We start from the raw sequence: 15,724 nt of genomic DNA, 5'->3' as shown, positions 1-15,724 counted from the left end.
TTTCGAGCCAAACAAGCCGTTCATATATCGATGCATAAATTGTACAGTGCATGTATATTTTGCTCATAAAAAACAATTCATATTCGCATCAGATATGCTTTCAATCCCAGGATGACATTCTAAGAAAACGTATGCTCTTGTGAACATCTAAACTGCGTGTATATTTTTGGACAAAGGGGCCACCAGATTATTATATAAGCTGCAATAGATTGGATTGAATGTGCTCGAGTCTGCTCTTTTGGTAGTTTTATGACCGACTATAAAAGTGGTCTATTGGAATGGACAAAAATAAGTTAACAATCAAGACGAGAAATATAAAACAAAGATGTGCATGTTGAGACAAAATGATTAAACATGTCTATTTTACAACATGTAATTAATTTCACTCATGGCCAAACATTTGTTTTGTATTAATGGAGGTATGCGTGACATTGCAGGGTGCCATTGTCTCACACACACAGTGTGCATTCTTCTTCGTGCTTGTGATGGCATTTGCAATGTGAAGCTGGACAAGTGTGATTGACGTTGCAAACAGATCAATGCTTGGAAATGCTTTGTCGCAGCCTGACAGCGTTGTAGCCGTGCCACCGATAAAATTTAGTGTATAGCGCCAAAACATCGGCACTGTGGTCCGGCGACCTCCGAGTGTATTGTTTAATAATTAAAGGGAATTGCTTTTACAAGACCTAGTGAGTAATGGGCACCCGTGTCTCAAGTCAGTCTCAAAGGAAAAAATCAATCTGGAAGGATAAGTGCTTTCAATAATGCCTGCGTCTCGCTGAGAGGGTGAGCATCTGTTTGTGCAGTAAGAGATGTCTGATTGAAAACTAAGCTGCTTTTGAAGGAGGTTGTTTTGCCGTTTCTTTAGCGGAGCCGATGCCGTGGCATATCCGCCACAGCTGCCGTTCAGAGTACACACCAAATTTCTGCTCAAGCAAAACCGCTGCAACAATGCCGCTCTCATTATTTGGGTGCCTGCCTGCCTGCCATCATGCCGGGTGACGAATAGTCTGACGGAAAATAAACGGAAGTCTGAGAGCGCAAATGCGTTTGCTTCAGCAACGGTTGGAATTGTGTTTTGATGCATAGTGGAATATGCTCGAGCCTAACAAGTAAATCTTCCGTCACACGTTATCAACAACAAGTATTAAGTGCAATTTACTGGAAAACATTGGTACATTTCAAAAGCATTTGAATTCGCAAAGTTAAGTCTTTGGAGACCATGCTATTTTTTTCTATTTATCAAGTAATATAATGGGTATTTTGGGTGCGCTGTGCTGAGTAAACTTTTATCCAACTTGGTAATCATGCTGAGAATAGACAAGACAGGTTTGTTATAATAATGTTTGTTGGATAGAATTGCTATTGATGTGCAGCCGTGCTGTCATGAATCTGTCATCAGTATTGGAGTGGTGGTGGTCAGCCTTTTGCACGAAAGATGGTTTTCTTAAAATGGAATGAGTTTTGCTTTGAGAAGAGTAACGTGGACAGAGTCTTGGGGGATACTCGAACAAGGCTGACTTGCAATCAAGTATCAACCACTGGAGCGGCAAAGAAATACTGCAGTGGAGTCAAGTGCACTAATTTAACCAGGAAACGAGGCCAGAGGTGACGCCAACGTTGCAACCAATGCAAACGTAAACACAACCCTAATTTTAATCTCCACATATATAGAATTTTTAACAAAATGACCCCATCAGCCTATTAGCTTTCCAGACCAATGTCATCAAGCATCATTGGTCTGAACTGCTGAAGCCGGTATTACACAGCAAAGCACAAATTTAGTCTTGCGAATGGCAATATGTTCAGGAGTTAAATGGCAATGTGGTGGTATGCCAGCCACGAGGGAGCTTCAGGAGTTTGTGTAGTTTTGCTATTCCTCCATTAAAGGAGCACAGACTGCAGTGATTTACTATATGGTCCATAGTCTGGATTGTGTGGCCACGGTCACACTGTGGCTTGTCTTTAATTCTCCATTCATGAAAGAGACGTGCGCCTGTTGATGTTCTCATGTGGTTGATGGCTGCACAAGTGTGCGCTGTTTGGGTCTGGAAGCACGATGAGTGATATACACGGAGTACTCTTACCAATAACAGATGATTATAATATTTCAGCATTTGTTTAACAACCCTGGCTCGGCCGCTGGGGCTCTAGAAGATCAACACTGGCCCAGGATTTGCTTTCTTCAACAAATGCCGCTTTGATAATCTTCGTTTGGAAAGCCAATCGGCTGATGGACTACATTTTATATTTAAACGTGGAGTTACCGAATTGAGTTCTCCTTATATTTGCTTTTACATACAATATGGTGACAAACACAATATTGTTGGTTGTGAAAGACAGCATTGAGATGAACAGCGATGAATACGAATACGGTCAAAGGCAAGGTCATTTGTCACACACAATGAGAGACAGTCTTGCTCGAATGGCCCAGTACATAAATGGATCTGAGGAGACGGATAACCTTTTAGAGTACTCGACTGATAATCTGGATGTGAGAGGTAGGCCAGTACTGTAGTTAGATTGTTTAAAAAATGGTTTTCTTTTTTACGATAGGGGTGACAACTGCAGTTGCTAGACGTTTAGGGACAGAGCAATCTGAGATGGAAAATGTGCCAAGACTGTAATGCATGTGACAAGCATGTACAGACAAGGCGTGATAAACGTGGCAGTGATAAGGTCAAGAACAGAAAAACAGACTTTCCACCCGCACGGGCTGCAAAACATGAAAAAATATAAAGGTACAGCCCTGCAAGTTATTGCTCCTATCACTGGTGGCAGAAGAGCTTCCCCTGCAGGGAACTCTAGGGAGCCTCCTGAGCGAGTATTTGGCCTACTCTTAATTTATCCCACAACACGGGATTGGCAATTGACTAACTGTGGTGAACCCATTTACTGTATACTGACGGGTGGACAGAGGCAGGGAAATACAAGAAGCGTGCACCATTGTTTGAACTGCCGCACTAGGAGATCAAACTGACGACCTCTGGATTGCGAAACATACATTTCTGACGACTGAAAACATATCATTGTGAGGAGGAAGCAAATAAAAATTTGTTTTGGCGGCTTTAGGCTCCTATCTGCCAAATGTACAACACTTACTAAATAAACTCTTGGTTTTTGGCTGACTTTGTTCGTACAATGCTTTCAGTCCTACTTTGTGGGGAATGGCAAAAGACTCACAATTATTGCATCGACTTTTAAAATCATCTCAGTCATAAATATTATTAGTGCATAAGTGTACTGTTTGAAAGGGATTGTTAATGTAAGGTGCTGCTCTGAATGGAATGCTAATGCGATGCTCAAAACCTTTCCACCGCTCCACGATTTCATAAGAGACGTTGCATAAAAATTCACTTACAACGTTACCAGGATTTTCAGAGTTCCCGTGGACGACAAATTCTGTTCACGTTCCGATATTTATTATTTTCACTTGTAAACCCTGGCCCAACAACAAAAATAACTGGAATAATACATCATCCGAGGTTGTGCTTCAGAGAAAAATCAATTTTCAAGGAAAATTTTATATTAACAAACTTAAACATAGAAATCTACTCAATACAAGCCCTTAAATGTGTTGGTATTGCAGCCAATTTGATGGCAAGAGCACTGAAGAACACATACATTTCGGGAACGACTACATTTTTCTGAAGTCCACGATGCTTGCTTCAGTGCTTGCTTTTTTCAGACATAATGCAATGGCCGAATTGACAGGACAAATCAATAACCATAGAAAAAAATAAAACTGTCCGGGTGGTACACTGACTAACTTGTGTGATGTTAATCTCTTGAACAGTCTGCTGAAAATAAATGATGTGACAAAATTCTTCCTGCAATAAACTTTTTCCCCCCACAAAAAAGAGTACACTAGGTAACACGCATTGCTAGAAGGCACAACTTTGACAGCTCTAGGTCTTAAATGCAACGCTCCATGGCAGACAGTCCCTGAAACGGAGCTGAGCATGACTGTGCCCTGTCCTTGCTGTCATGTTCACAGAAGATTTATCATGTTGCCTCTCGTCTTTAACTGTTGCTTCTTTAAGCTGAGCGCATGACGGCCTATTTTCAAAAAATGGATTGCTTTAAAAAAATGTAAAAGCACATTCCTCAAAAGAGAGCCTCGGCAATATAGGAATACCTCTGAAAATGTTCATGGGAGAGGAAGATGTGCCTGGCGTCTTTGTTATGCGCGCACAACTTCGAGCCCTAAATATCCGCATGACAATATCTTTCAGCTCAATGTGTATCGATTGATAGCTTTCAACAACTAGTCAAATCTCATTGTTCGTGCAATATTGTCTGATGCTTTTGGCCACTGTGGGCACAGGCTGCGAAGCTGTTAGTGTAACAGACATGCAACAAAGAGGTAAATACACAGCCTGTTTAGAACGTTGGTCGCAATAAATGACTCCATTTGCAACATCTCTTTTAAAAGGCCATATTGTTTCGTTCCACTGCAAGATTTTTCCAATATGCCTTTGGCTGGAATCCAGAATTTTAGAATTTCCTTGGAAGGTACATTTTGGATGTGTGCCAGCTGGCAAAACAACAGAGATACACAGCATAAGGATATATAGTAAAGGCGGCCTTTAAGCCTATCAGTACAATTTTACAAACCTGCCCATCATTCTGATTCCTTGATTGAGGCTGCATTGTGTATGTGAATAGCTTTGCGTGTACATTCAATTGTAAATTAGTGAAAAATAGACACACCCACACCGACATTGGTAACGATAACCGCACCGCAAATATAACCGTGGTTCTGACCAGTTTAGGGCATTCTTTTTTTTACCCATTCCTGTTTTTTTATTGGCACTTGAACCCCATTGCTGTGCGCCATCACATTCTAAGTTTACACGCGCTTTCACATGCCGGCAATAAGTACTCTTTGTTCACTTGGATTCATGAAAACTCTAAATGCGCCCATTCATATTGGCTAACGCCACGCGACTGCTGAAATTTGTTCGACCTTGAGAAGTGGAGCGAAGCCACGTTTGACGTGTGCGCGGCGAAGTGGCATGTGCTTTCACGATAGCGAGAGTGGAGAGAACAAGGGCATTAGCATTGAACGTGCAACACCAAGGATGGAAAAATCAATGACAGCTGTACAGATGTTCAAATATCCTATTACTGTCAGATTTATCTGTGGAAATACGGGCGAGAGATATTAGATTTGAGTTGATGTCTGGCTCATTTGCTCACACGAAGGTCTTTCCTATCTGATGCACGCAAAATATATATTTCGGACAACAGAATTAAAGATTTGAGGACCTCAGCTGTATGGGTCAGTGGTCGAATGTGTTGTATTGTCGGTTGTGGAGCCATTTTTTCTTAAATCCTCACTGCCTCTGTCCACCCAGCAGTATAAATAGGCACTCCATAGATAGTGGAGCAAAATGTGAGTACTGCCACTCCTTCGTCTGGGGCACCACATTGGCGAGATGTTAACTACCTCGCCTGGTACACAGGATGTTGTGGGTTCGATCCCAACCCTGGTGCCTTTTGTATATTTGAAGTTATAAATGTCTCTCTCCCCGTGGTCACGTGGATTTTTCTCTGGGTCCTCCGGGCTTTCCCTACACATTTAGAAACATGCATTCTGAGTATTTGGCGAATATTCATTTCCACGTGATAATCCACTCCGTTGAGCTACCATTTGTGCTATCATTTGTGATAGCTTGGTCGCTTCTGCAGAATAGCTCTATAACTCAGTGAGCCTTAGCTGGTCAAAAAAAAAAAGTCTAATTATTCCAAGATGTCTGGGCAGCATGGAGGAGGAGGTCAAAATCCCCCCCTCCCCACCCCACAGAGGGGCTCTCTGGAGCTCCCTCTAGTGGAGGCTCATTCCTCCACCAGCAGCGTAAACAAGCAGCTGGAGAGAGCTGCGCCTTAACATGTCACTGTGCCTTGTGAAACTTGAGCTCTATATTTGAAATACATCATCTCTTGGATATCATGAAAGCTTTATGGGGCTTGGTCTCATCAATGATAGAATCTATATCACAAGCAAACATTCCAAACTATGCACTGTTTTATTGATGCTAGATATAACAGGTTTCTTTTTTGTTCTCAGAGGCTAATGCGGAACACATCTGAGCTAGCAGGGTGTGGTGCATTGTCCAGGTGCTGAGAAGTGTCTTACGTTGCCATCACCCACAGCTGTACTTCATTAAAAGTTGTAAATCATGCAGACTGTGAGCTAAATCTTTCACCTTAATGTCACATTACACATTGATGGGCATTCATTCATTATAAAGTAAATACATACTTATTTTGAAATTGGGGGATTAGTGCTACTTACCACTGTTAGAAACTGAACTGCATGGAAATATCTAAGTTCCACAGTAAAAAAAATTGCATTCAGGTTAAAAATGTAATTACAAAAAGCTATTATTTTGCACACTCAGTGATGGTTCAGTGCTAAGCCATTGTCATAAATGAGACATCTCTGTTTCTCAATTTGGGCTTCTCCATGTCCATTTTTTTAAAATCTCCTCCTTTGTAAAAGTTGTTCATTATCTTCATGTTGCTGGTGGCTGTGAACACTGTTGTATGCTATCTTCTATTGTATCAAACACCTGCTCGTTCCTGCTTCTCTTATCTACCTGCGCATGAAAGTCACCGACGATGATGCTTTATGAGTTTATTTAGGAAAGCTTTTTGATTATTGTTATTATTATTATTCAAAGGTTTGTCTGTAAGTGAATAGCTACTATTAGTGTAATTATTCATATGCCACTTTAAAAAATGGTCATCGCATTTTTTTATTGTAATTCTCATCAGGTCCAATGGTGTCAAGTGTAGTCTCTAACTCTCATTATCCATATTCTTAGGTTTTTTTCGGTAAAGTCACGTAGGTAAAAAATTAAAATTAATAAAAGTAAAATAAAACTAAAATTAAAATAAAATAAAAATCACGACGTTTCGGAGGCAACACAAGCTTCCGTCTTCAGGTGGAAGCTTGTGTTGCCTCCGAAACGTCGTGATTTTTATTTCATTTGTATTTTGCTTTTATTAATTTTAATTTTAATTTTTTACCTACTTGACTTTACCGAAAAAACCTAAGAATATGAATCCTTGCAGTCACGAAAGCTTAAAATCTCTCATTATGCACTTTCTATCTCGCCTCAATGTATGTGCTATGGAGAAGGGCCTTCACACAAGATACTGCCTGTAATGTTTTCCTTTTAAGGACATAGTGTTATTGACAAATGCGTTGAGTTTTTTTTCCCATGATGATGCTGTAGTTTGTTTGCTCTTACATTTGTTTGTGAATTTGGTCCCCTTCTATCTTCATGGCTTGTTTTCTGAGACATATAAATAAATAAATAATGTTTAACTTGTAGTGATTTACAAGCCGTGAGCGAGGCAATTTTATCTGAATGACTTGTGAATCCCAAAACTCTTCTGTTTGTGGACAAAGTGAAGCTCCCACTCATCCGTAGTGCATCAACCCACACCCCTGCGATAGACAACTGAGGCCACCATGAATGTGGCCACAATTTAAATGTATGGAGTTCTTCTGTTGTCATCTTGCATTAAACCAGCTGTGCTCACATTTACAGCTCTTATTTCTCTCTGCAGTTTTACAAGGCTTGATCAAACAAACACAGTCTGTGTGTGTTGTATGTAGCAGTGGTTAATTCGAAGAAGGTGTTTTGTTTTTACTCGGTTATTCCTACCACCCCTGCTCCTTCACCTTCGCAGTGGGATGTTGTGTTTGGTGAAACTAGAGATGTTGGTGACTGGAGGGGGAGGTTTAGGCTAAATTTGGACCATACTTCACCACACTGGTCAATGGGGGATAGTGGAGATACCTAAGAGTGGGAAAAAATGTAAACCAGACTAAAATGTTAGGTTTGAATGGAAGGTCTTTTTAAATTTAATGCTCGCAATTGGTGGTTTTAAAAGAAATGTTTGTATAGTTTTGATGGCAGTGGCATTAAAATCCAATGACAATAAATATCGATTCTCTAAAGTCATAGTTATTAGGAAAAATAAAACATATTTATTGATGAATACTGTTTGGATTATGTTAGAAAAATGCAACTGACAGAAAAAAGCTTTAATTATTTTTCCTACTAATCTTTCTGCTTGCTGAAAAATGTAACAAGCTTCATCTTGGCTCCTCTTTATAACAAAAGCGCCACCAGTTTCGTCAGGGATATGTTTCCCTACTTTGCTGGCATGTGTAGAAAAAGAAGCAAAACATGCAGTCACATTAGCTGCAAACTGTTGGGTCACCTATTCATTTTATAGAATAACATTATCTGTGGTCTGGAAAATGGCAACTTTTTATCACCACCTCACGGAGCCCATAGCACAGTGATAAGCATGATCAGACTATTATTTGGGTATTTTGGTAAAGTCACGTAGAACATTTTTTTTTACAAAAAACTTACGACGTTTCGTTCGCAACATCAGCAATCGTCATCAGGAGAGAAATAAATAAAGGGAAAGCTGCTGAGGCAGGCTGTATTAAAGGTTTCAAATGGGTGTAGCCCAAGGGTCATTAATGAAGTGGGCAGGGCTAGTGGTGTTAAAGTGAGAAATTAGCATGTCAATGTAAGATCGGAGAGCCGCCGCCACCTTGAGGAGACGAGCGACGGTGGCTGTGTTAGTGTGAGACATTTAACCTGTTCATGTAAAATCAGAGAGTCGAAAATAACTGCTAACATCGGAAGGTAGGATAGAAAAATCACAGCCAGTTATGATTTCGATTTAAAGCTTTCGTGACTGCAGGGATTCATCTTCTTGGTTCTTTCGGTAAAGTCACATAGAAGGGAAATAATAAAATACTAAAAATTAAAGATAATAAAATAATTCTCACGACGTTTCGGCCACAATGCAAGCAGCCGTCTTCAGGTGAAGAACAGGTCTGTCGGAAAGACAGCGTCTGAATGAAACACCACCAGGCTTGGAGCGTATATTTAAGCTGGGTTGTTTTAATGCGGTGGGCTCACACGAAATTAATTTCTCCAAAACGAAGGTACTCTGCAAATCCACTGGCTATCAACAAAGATTCGTTCATGAAGCCATCCAGATATATAAACACAGACACAATTTCCACCGAGAAGATGGGTACAAACTGAGCAATCATTGGAAGGACGTTATTAACCAGCTTAAGTCATAACTGGCTGTGATGTTTCCATCCTACCTTCGGATGTTAGCAGTTATTTTCGACTCTGTGATTTTACATTAACAGGTTAAATGTCTCACTAACACAGCCACCGTCGCTCGGGTCCTTGAGGTGGTGGTTCTCTGATCTTACATTGACATGCTAATCTCTCACAATACAATGGCCACCTCCGCATGTGATCTTACATTGACACGCTAATCTCTCACAATGCAATGGCCACCTCCGTGCCCTTGTCGTGGAGGTAGCTCTCCGATCTTACATTGACATGCAAATTTCTCACTTTAACATCACTAGCCCCGCCCACTTCGTTTATGACCCTTGGGCTACACCCATTTCAAACCTTTAAAACAACCTGCCTCAGCAGCTTTCCCTCTCTTTTTTTTCTCCTGATGATGATTGCTTGTGTTACGATCGAAACGCCGTAGTTTTTTCATTTAAAAAAAATGTTTACGTGATTTTACCGAAAAACCCAAAGAATATGAATTTCTGCTCTCACGAAAGCTTTAAGTCATGACCAGATTCAAAGAAAATGGCTTGCTGCCAGTGTAGGGAATTACTATATCACTACACATTCTTTCACTTTGCTCATAACTGGGGACAATTGAAATGCATAGGAGGCACTTTTATTCAAAACAAATATTTTTTTTGTTCTTGGAGTGGTCTGCAGATTCTTGGCATGTGCTCACAAACAGCGATTATATAATTCTTATTTTTGTGCATAACATCATCGGTGGCTGCAAGAAAAACACCACTTCAGTATTTTTAAAAATCTATTAACGAATTAGAAATGTAATGGTTTCTAATGAACATGTTTGTAACTGCTGTGGCTAGAAATGTTGTATTTCTATTCCTTAAATGATTTATTTTAGTAATTTATAGCTTTAATATTTATTTGAGAAAAGTATTTGGCTGCATTAATTTCAACATTCCATGTGCCTTGCCTTTAAAAAAAGCAGTCTAGGAAAAAACCACTGTGACTCATAATGAACAACATGTCTCGGCTGTACATTTGTTTGGACCAAGAACAATTTTTTCTTACCGTATTCTCCGGATTGTGATGCAAGTTCTCCCCTTATAATTTAAAGCAAGAGTTGCGAGTGCCTCTTATAATCAAGTAAGGGTGTGTGTGTGTGATTGGATTTATATAACTCTATTGACACTGGGCACAAGTTTGAGTTGATGCGTCTTAATTTCTGAAGCATCTTTTAATCCAGAGATTACAGTAATAAGGGCTCCACTGAACTAGACTGCAATGCGGTTTCTTCCATGTGTTATACAGACTGTGCTGAAGGCATACGCTCGCTATTCTTATCTCTTTTGCAGCTGTGACTGATGCAATTACAGGGCCTCTTTGTGCAGACATCCGTAAACACACAGGCCCCCATACATCCTATCTTTCGTAAGCATACAGTGTCACCAGTCTCCAGTAAAGGCTTGTTTCTGTTTAAATAATTCTACCAAGAAAGAAATTACTTTAGTTTAAATGCCACGCTTGTCCCTAATTTGAATATGAATGTATTTTACATGAGATATTTGATTCGAGCGTTGCTTAAATGGTACCACGTTTGATAAATATATTGCATCATTCGCTATAGACGGGCTTTTGAAAGTGTAAATGGTCACGGAAATAGCTTACATCTACCGTCAAAACACACCCACTTGAGTGCATATGGGTTCATAAGAGAGACTGTATATGGGATTATGAACAATATGTGTACAGGTGCTGTCTAAACGTCCATCGTACTCGACGTGACAGTAATTCTGCTAGACAGACGAGCATGGTGGAATGAATTCAGAGACATGCAGCCTCAACAAAAATGTGTTTTTATTATAGTTCACAACGGTTCAATTCACGACTTGTTTTGTCATTAAACATGTATTATTTGGCAATGAGAAATGAACACATTCCTGTTTGTAAGTCAAACATTAAGAGTTTAAAATGAACATTGCTCAACGTAGTGACTATTTAGACACAGTTACAGCATGTAGTCTGAAATGTACGTATAAGATAGGCCATAAATCTGATTGCAAGGCTCATTGATGTTATAAAACTTGCAGAGGTGAAACTATATTATTTCACATTGGTTTCATTAATAGCTTTTAGTTGTTTGCATCAGCAAAAGTAATTCCACTTAATTGCAGGAATCCATTAGGGAGAAAAAAAATCTACATTGGCCAGCAGCTGCATTATGTTCTCTCGTTGGGAGATGTTTTATTTAGAAATTTTGTTTTATTTTGTTGTTAGCCACATGTTCCTGAAGATCTGAAACCCAATCTCTTATCCTTTTTGGTTTCCGTGAAAGCAATATATTTTTTCCACCAGGTGTTTAGAAGCCATGCATTTTGTTCTGGATAGAAATGCAATTGAGATCGTATGATTGCACAGTGTATCAGTGATGTATGTGTATTTCAGCAGTTACAGATTAAAGGACGTGTTTGTTACGTGTAAGAGGGGGTGCTCGAGCAAAACAAGAACAATCGCATGCTTTCCCAGGAAGACGCTTATAAATCAGAGAAAGCATGCCAGTCTGTTTCCCCAGTACGTATATGAATGGATGCATTTCATGCCACGGAGCTTATGCATGTTACCGTTATGGATGGGGACAAACAAGGTTGCGCTAAAACCCAACAACAACGTATGATATATGTAGTAAAGCAATGACACTGGCTGTAATTACTAATGGTTACAGATAATGTTTGCTTATTGGCATTTGTAGCACTCATCTGTATTTGCACAGTCCAGCTGGTATTGAAAAGGCAAGACAGAGTGTGCGTGATGACTCGCATCCTGAAAGGGTGGAAGCAGAGCTGTGTCGCCCGGGAACGTTTTTTTCCGTGCTAATGGACAGAACTTCGCAAATATGGTGAATATCATCGTCGGCTTTGTTAACGCATGATGCACGTGAAGGCGATTTCAAAAACGTGCACTCAAAGAACCTACGGCTCACCGGAAATATTGTTGGCATCGTGTTCTCCGTAGAGATGAATGATAGCAAGGACAATGAGTTTCTGTCACCGATTGTGACCCGAGATGAGAAATATGGCATCGTCGCTTATGGGATTTAGGGTACGTTCAGTATGCAGTGGCAGCAGATGCAGCCCCTACCACCCACAGAAAACGAAAGCATGGCCCTCAACCTGCGGGAAATGGGCTGACGACTGTGTTTTTTGGGATATGCTTAAGGGCATAATCCGTATTGACTTTCTACCTCACAGGAGGGACCACTCAGTGCTATGCTGACATGCTTAAGGCACGTGAATGGAACACAATCTGCAGCAAGGAAAAAAAAACCGACGCAGAGATTTGGTCTGCTTCAAAAAAGGGGGCCCCTACTGATGTACGACAACATCTATCCCCATATGCCCCATTGAACAAAACCTGCAACTCAAGGATGTGGCTGGAAGATTCACCCAAACCTCCATACAGCCCACAACCTTTTTTTTCCAAGTGATCCTCAGATGGGAGCTGCCGTGGCGTAATGGTTAGCACACTGATTTCCTGGCATGGCAGTTGACCAATAGGCAGGTTTCTTTATTCTACCACATCTATGTTATAAATAGATACACCACCGTTTTCTCAGCAGGTTATATGTAGTGGGATAAAGTGTGGGCACCTATATGCCTCTTCCAAGACATCTGGACAGCATGGGAAGAGTAGGCCAAATACCTCCCAGAGATGTCCTCAAAATACCCTCCAGAGGTTGCATGAGTAAGATATTGTCAGGGTTGCACCTTTTATTCCAGCTGTAGATCCATCAATATAGTATCTGTTGTGTGCAGATAATATATTGATGTTAATTATCGGAGTAAACAAATATGTTCTGACAGCATTAACTGACCTTCGTCAAGTATCGGGTAAGTATGTATAAGACAATAAGAAAATGTCCGTGTAAATATTGTGCATTAATTATTTACATACATTAATTCTGGATTAAATGTACATTTTTTAGCATAACATTTCACAATGTATTGCTTGTATATTACAGTAAACATGTGCAACTCACAATAAAAATAATGAAGGCATTATAAGCTATCGTTTTTACTCGGTAGATTGCATATAAATGAATTCAGTAATAAATGATGCTCGATAAAATATAATTATCATATGAAGCCATTTATGTTATAGCAATAGAAAGCACTATCTATAAACGTACAAAGAATAAAAAGCATATTCCACTTATGTTTGATGCATTCTTAAGGATGACTCATGAAAATATTATTGTTTGAAGCTAGGGCATGCTGTGCATTCGGAATGAGATCTGATAAACAAAAGCACATTTGCATGTTCCATTCAAGACTATGACTTTTATTATAAACGAAAAACATTTTGAACGACAAAATTTACCACATCTGTAACAACAAGTTTCATGCAATTAATCTAAAAAATTCCCCAATGTTCAGTCGTACAAGTGACAATTAAAATGTACCGTGTCTGTGTTATTGGTGTGTGCCCGGAGAAAGCAGCTGTTTGGGCAGTCGGGGAGACAGCCGAATAGCTATTAGAATCTGCCAGCAGACAAAGCAGTGATTTATATCTGAGGAGCTGCCACTTCTCTGGGGAGACCATCCCCATTTCCTTGCAAGGCCAGAACTCGTGAGCAGATTCAGTAAGCTCACTCGCCAGGTGCAGCCAACCAAAGTAGGTTTGATTTGTGTCTTTCAGGTCACATAAACCTTTCTACTGGACACGAGAGCTTTCCATGTTTTTACCCATGCTCTATACTTTTTCTGCTGTCATAAATCAAAATGGATTTTGTATAAAATTTCAGACGTGTTTTTTTTTTCTAAAATTATTCTTGTTTATTTTTTTTAAAGAGAGGGAAATGTAACATTTCATTTTGAATTGAGGGTAAATTGTCTGTTTTCAATATTTTAGCATTGATTTGTGCCACTGTTTATTGTATTATAACTCTCAGTATTATAATTATTAAATTCAATAAAGCTCTATTAGGAAAATATATTGACAATGTACTCATTAATATTAATGATATCTTTAGTTACCCTGTGACCACTGTTTATCTTTAGGCTTACAGCAGCACACAGTATCTTTGACTCATTGTTTTCCAACCATATTTCAATGCTCACTAATTATAATCTAAGCATATTTTAACGTTCTTTTTTCCACAATCTAAACTTTCATTTCCTCGTAAAAAAATTATTATAATGGTTGGGACATTTTTTGTTACAGCTCGGCTGACTAGCTGGCAGTCGATACTGAAAAGGCTCAAACCTGCTGTGCCAAACGAGGGGTCTTTCAGCTAAATAAATAATGAACTGACTCCTTAAAAGAGCACAACGGTAAGTATAATCGACTGGGGATTTTGGCATTTCCACTGCAGCAGACAGACCTCAAATCGTTTCCAAGAGCTGCTGGTTTACACGCCGAGAGTGCAATGAAATTTACGAGCCGCCTCTGTTACCAGGAGACTCTGTGCTGGATAGAGATGATTGGCTGAAATGCATTTCTTGCCTTTTTTTCTGAATGACCTCAGGCTGCTGGCATGTGCAATGAGGCATAATTAAAGTGCTAACTTTGCCAGCCAATATTGCCGCACTTGACGCACAGATAAATAATGGCAAAGAGCTGATACGAGTGAAAAGATTATCCACTCACATTTGACTTGGTTGGAGATTTTGACTTTGTCTTGATTTTTAGTTATTTCTTAAGTGGTACCGAATTGGATCTCTTAAAACCACGTCTGAAACAGCTCATTGAACTACCATTTATTTTTGTTGTTGTTTCAATGTCATAAATAGCAATGACATGTATAGAATGAAAACTAATGGTGAACATTTTTTTGCGATCCTCGATTCTATTAAATTGTAAAAATGAAAAATAAAAAAACAGCATTTTTATTCAATGTACATGTTGTGTCTGTGTGAATGCATTGCATGGTGTTTTGGTCCTTACATTTTCTGCAGAGGCACTACATTTTGCCACTATTGGTTGTGCCTGTTTTGTTTGAATTGGATTTGCCTGAGATCACTGTGGTTTTCTTATGAAGTAAATTATAGTTTGTTGCTTGCAATGTATAGACCATGAGCAATATCAGAAAGGAAAAAAAAAATGCGTGTTTAAAAAAGACTGTTATAAGTATGCCCGGGAGAGATGAGACTTCTTATTGATTTGGAAGCCACATGATGCATTGGGCTATAAAGGCTCTTCAAGTTTATTGCTTTCACAATCGATATCACCCCATTTTGTCATCTCGTCTCGGATGCAGGAAAAAAAAAACATTTCAAATCACCACTGTGGTAAAGTAGATCCGCCGTGTAAGGGCATTAAGGAGAAAACATTTCGAGCTCGGGATTCTAGGAAGGTTCAGGACTGTTATTTTTTCCTGTGATAACTTCCCTAAATGACCGTGGCACGAAGACAATGCGTCTAATTTCATCTCAGTTATTTAATTAACCTTTTACAATCATTGTAACGGTATCAAAAGAAATGGCTTGCCTTATTGTCTTCCTTTGGTTATTTTGACATTTGTGAACTTCACTGCTCAGAATGCATATGACTATTTTTTTTTACATATGCACTTCTGTATGAGGTATGCTACAATTTAAGGGATTCGGTGTAATGGTTAT

This window comes from Lethenteron reissneri, chromosome 18 (genome assembly GCF_015708825.2).
Source record: "Lethenteron reissneri isolate LAM-NWPU_2019-01 chromosome 18, ASM1570882v1, whole genome shotgun sequence".
Classification (NCBI taxonomy): Eukaryota; Metazoa; Chordata; class Hyperoartia; order Petromyzontiformes; family Petromyzontidae; genus Lethenteron; species Lethenteron reissneri.
This window is presented reverse-complemented; position numbering follows the sequence as displayed.